Source organism: Arachis ipaensis, chromosome B03 (assembly GCF_000816755.2).
Source record: "Arachis ipaensis cultivar K30076 chromosome B03, Araip1.1, whole genome shotgun sequence".
In the NCBI taxonomy this organism is placed as follows: Eukaryota; Viridiplantae; Streptophyta; class Magnoliopsida; order Fabales; family Fabaceae; genus Arachis; species Arachis ipaensis.
This window is the reverse complement of record NC_029787.2, coordinates 131,811,434-131,816,501: the sequence shown is the minus strand read 5'-3', so window position 1 is coordinate 131,816,501 and position 5,068 is coordinate 131,811,434.

Genomic DNA, 5,068 nt, shown 5'->3' with positions numbered 1-5,068 from the left:
AATTAATTAATAAAATAAATTTTTATATACAGTAACTTTTGAGATTCACGCAATAATCTAATATAATCTTAAAAATTCTAATTTTACCATTATAATCTTAAGATAGAACTTCGAATTAGGGTGTGCATAACCCGATCCGGTTCGAAGATCTGGTCTGGCTCTAAACACTTTAGGGGCTATTTTAGTGTGATTTTATCGGATTTAGGGTCGGGTAAGGATCTCAAAAATAGACTCGGTCATTATTTCAGGTCGAGTTCGGGCCATGGCTCGGGTCACCCGAAGTCGGTCCGGTGGCCCGGTAATCATACACAATTAATATTTTGTATTATTAGTGATAGATGATAGCTATTCTTATGTGGAATTTAAGTATTGTAAACCTTAATATTTTGTGTTATTAGTTATTATAAGACTATAAATTAATGTTTTATGTTTAAAATACATAAGATTTTAGACTAATGTATAATATTGTGTTATTTATATTGATTTAAATATTTGGTGTTATTAGAGAATATTAGTATTGATTATGGTTATGCTTTAATTTTAGAGAAGAGTTGGTTCTTGTTATATTTTTCTAAGTGAATTTTACCATGTCAAATAATGGTTGGAGTCTTGGAAATTTGGATATTTTCACATGCTAGCTTATAAGAAGGTATCAAGGTAATGTAGTGTTAACGACCCGGTTTTCACTCGATTTTTACCCGGTATAATCGTGGCCCAAAAGTGTATAAGTTTTATCGGGTTTAGGGCCGAGTTCGAGTCTAATAAATAGGCCTGATATATATTTCAGGTCGAATCTAAATCACATCAAATCCGGCCCATGCACACCCCTACTTCAAACATCATAACACAGTACTATATGGCATCACTTTGTTATGATAGAATGTACCAAAACGTTGTCGTTTTGTTTTGTAGTCCAATTTTGGCAAAAACGACCCTATCAAAGGAAATTAAACATGTAAAACGGTTTTCAATTAAACATAAACACTTCATTCGTCTTTTCTATTTTCACCCTCTTTTCTTTCGTCTTCTCTTGATAAATGGTGCTATTATAGGATTCTCTTGGTGGGGTTAAAAGCTTTGTGATAGCTTACTTAGAACTTATATAATTATTCGTGTCTCTTTTATTATAAGGTTGATGTCCAAAAACCAATATGATGTCTGAAATTCTATGAAAACTACAATGATAAAATTGAGATATCAAATACTACATTAGATAATCGCATGAATCTCATAAATTATTTTAAAAATGTACTCTAATTAATATTATTCGGTATTTAAACGTTTGGTATAGTATTTGGAAGTTGAATTCAATAATCGTCTATGAACCGTAGATGCTGAGGTGAAATAAAAATATTTTGAATAAAGTATTATAATTAGACAATGTGAATATGATATGTAACACGTTATTTTTTTGAATTAAAAATAATTAAACTAAGAATTTAAATTAACATGGTAGAAGCAATGGAAATAAAATGAATCGATCTCGTCACAGAGAAAGTTGCCACTTACCACCGTCCAGCATAGTGATGCGTTATTCTAGGTTGAATGTGTGCGCGGTATATACATAAAGAAATATCATTAACGTGACTAAAGTTAATTTTATACTTTACATTTTTAAAAACCGAGGGGGTGTATATGTGAGAAATAGAGGAAGCTGCTTCTTGAATAGTGAGAAGCCATGTGCATGTCAACTCCTTTCTCCAAGCCTATATATATTATATATTGTATTTTGAGACCAAATTCCGCAAATAATGCTCACAAAATCAACCCCCAAACACACATGGTTTAGGTTTAACTAGTATAATACAGCTGTTAAGTTCTTTTATCTGTAATATAATATAGGTCCTATAACTAACGGTCAACAACTCTATTATAACACACCAAACATTATATTGTACACATATGCTTTCATTAATTAGGTAATATATATAATTGTCATAAAGAATTTGTGTCTATAGTCAATTTTGGAGTGAATATATCTATCTAATGATTCCATGCTAACAGACACACACATAGGTGACAACAAAATCCAAAAGCATCCAAATTAATTATTTTGTTCACCAATTTTAGTTTTGGAGCACATGAAATAGTTTTCCACTTTTCCTAGTCATAGTCCTTGATTTTGTTTTAGTTTGTGGGTTAAGGTATGTTTGGGAGGATGGATTATATATTCGTATCTGAATTTTTCATAGTTAAAAATAATTACTTACTTTAATTTATCACATTATTATAGGATAAAACGTGGTCTTATTTTTACTTAAAATATTTATACTTTTTGAAACCATTTTTTTAAGTAAGTAAAGAATAAAATTGTTAAAAAAAGTATTATTGATAATTATGGTAAATGTTTTCCTAAACAAGTTAATTATTAGATATATAATTCCCTTATTCCGTAGATGTAGGATGTAGGTTATTTTTGATAAGGAAAAGTCTAGGGACCAACAATATTTTGTGTTTTGTGGTCAGCACTTAACCATCAAAAGAAAAGTGAATGATCTCCCACCATTGAATGTAATCTCACACCATTAAAAATACTATTGATGGCCAATTGATAGTTACAAAACATAAAAGTTACTGGCCTCCTAGCACTCCTCTTTTGATAATATGAAAATATTATTGGTATTTTTGTTAGAAATGGGGGTATTTGGTGTATAATTTAGTGGACGTGTCAGTTTGGACAGCTACAACACGTGGAGGGCATGCTGACTCAGTACGTGAGCGCGTGTTGTCTCAACACGTAGGGGGCGTGCTACTTACGTGTCGCACTCTAATTTATTGGCGATGCAACACGTGGTCTGCGTGTTGAGTGCTCTTACTATATAAGGCAAAATTTGGTATCATTTCATTGCGAATAGGAGAGTTGATTGAGTGTGTTTCTGGTGTAATGGAGGGTACCGCAAATTTAGGGGTGTATCACAACTGTGAGATTATACGAAATACTCATGAGGGATTGAGCTTTGCGTGTGAGAATCCGTTTTTGTTTGTGGTTTCATGCACCATGACGTTTATAGAGCTTTAGAACGGTATCTGTCAAAGCATGGAGAACAATATATTGAGGAGAGTGAACAATATTCTGTACCGGAATTCTGTTATAGTATTTGGTGATCTAATACAGTTTGATATTATGTTGATCATTGACAAAGCAAGTATGCAGAATATGTTTCATATTAACCGGCAAACTCAGGTGTGACAACCAAAGACCGAGTTGTATGTTGAGTTTGAAAATATAGAGGAAGATAGGATTCAACTTGATTAAGATATTGAAGATGATAGAGCTGAAGTGTACGAATGAATGAACAGTAATAGCGAAAAGAACTTCGAAGCTACTTATAAAGCCAGCGACGAAGATGAGGATGGCGATGTGGGAGGTGAGGCAGCGGTGAAAAATGTAGTGGTTCCTCCCGTAGTCAGCCAACCGATGAACGTTCCACCTTTTATGCGTAGCTTGGATCTTAACACGATGCATGTACTGGAATTTCCCGAATATGCAAACATAGGTACGTGAGTAGTGAATAATACGTTTTTCTTAATTTATATTTTGGATGAATCAATGATTGACTATTTTTTTTTTTGTGTAGATGCTGCTGATCCTGAGGATGGGAGTTCAGGATCGGAATAGAATATAGTTCTAGAAAGTCAATGTCGCAGCAATTAGAAGTTACACTACCTCTAGAACGGTCGACTACAATGTTTATGAGTCTGAGCCACAGACGTTTTATGCAAAATGCAAGACGTATGATCGTGGGTGCGACTGACTTATCCGAGCCAGATTTATACGAAAAAAAGGTTATTGGGAGATACGGAGATACAATAATAGACACACATGCACCATGAGAACGGTTTTACATGATCATTTTAAGTTGGACTCGGACACAGTTGTTGAGGCTATAAGGCCATTGGTTGAGACCGACCCGTCCATGAAGGTGAAATCTATAATTGCGGAAGTCCAGTCAAGGTTCAACTACACCATCAGTTACTGAAAGGCTTGGTTAGCAAAGGAGAAATCCATAGCCAAAATCTTTAGTGGGTGGGAAGATTCTTACCAAATTTTGCCGTGGTAGTTCTCGGTCATGGTTCAGAAGATGCCTGGCTCAATTGTCCAAATAGAAACACGACCTCTGTATAACAGGAATAAGGAGACAAACGGTGTTAGGATACTTCACCGCGTATTTTAGAGTTTTAATCCATGCATTAGAGCGTTCAAACACTGCAAGCCTCTGGTTCAGGTTGACAGCACACACCTTTAAGAAAAATACAAAGGTGCACTTTTGGTTGCTGTTACATAAGATGGGAACCAGAATATTGTGCCTACCGCTTTTGCCCTCGTGGAGGGGGAGACCGCTGATGTGTGATACTTTTTCCTCAGTAATTTACGAAGGCATGTTGTTAAAAGAGACATGGTGGATATAATCTCAGATCGACATGAGTCCATCCGGGCAGCAGTAAATCGTTCCGGAGGTGATTGGCAACCTCCAAAAATATGGTGAAAAATATTAGGCACATCAGTAGTAACTTTTTAATGGCATTCAAAATCCTACACTTGCAAAAACTTGTCAATATAGGATATTTAAGGACGGTGGAGGAGTATAACATCAACTATAAGAGGTTGCAAGAGCGACGCGAGTCATATGCCCGGTGGTACGATGTCATTGGAGTTAGGAACTAGGTATTAGCATTTGACGAAAGACATCAATTGGGCCACATGATGACGAACCATAATTAAAATTTGATACAATAAACTTATAAAACATTAATTAAAAATTACATTAACTTAAATCTAAAATGATAATTACACAACTTAATTTCTAAACCCAAGCAGACCCCGTCAACCAGAGGCCATATCTACCCAAGTCCGGGCTCACCGATTTCAAAAAATTGGCACTAGGACTACCAGGACATAAAAGTCCTTGTAACCACCAGGCTAAGATATTCTTTAGTAACATATGTGCCTTTTTAAAAATATATTATAACTTATTAGACATATCCTAATTAATAACTTCATCTTATTAACTCTTTTTAGTCAAGCAAAATTTAAAATCTCTTTATCCTTTTGTCTTTTTATTCTGAT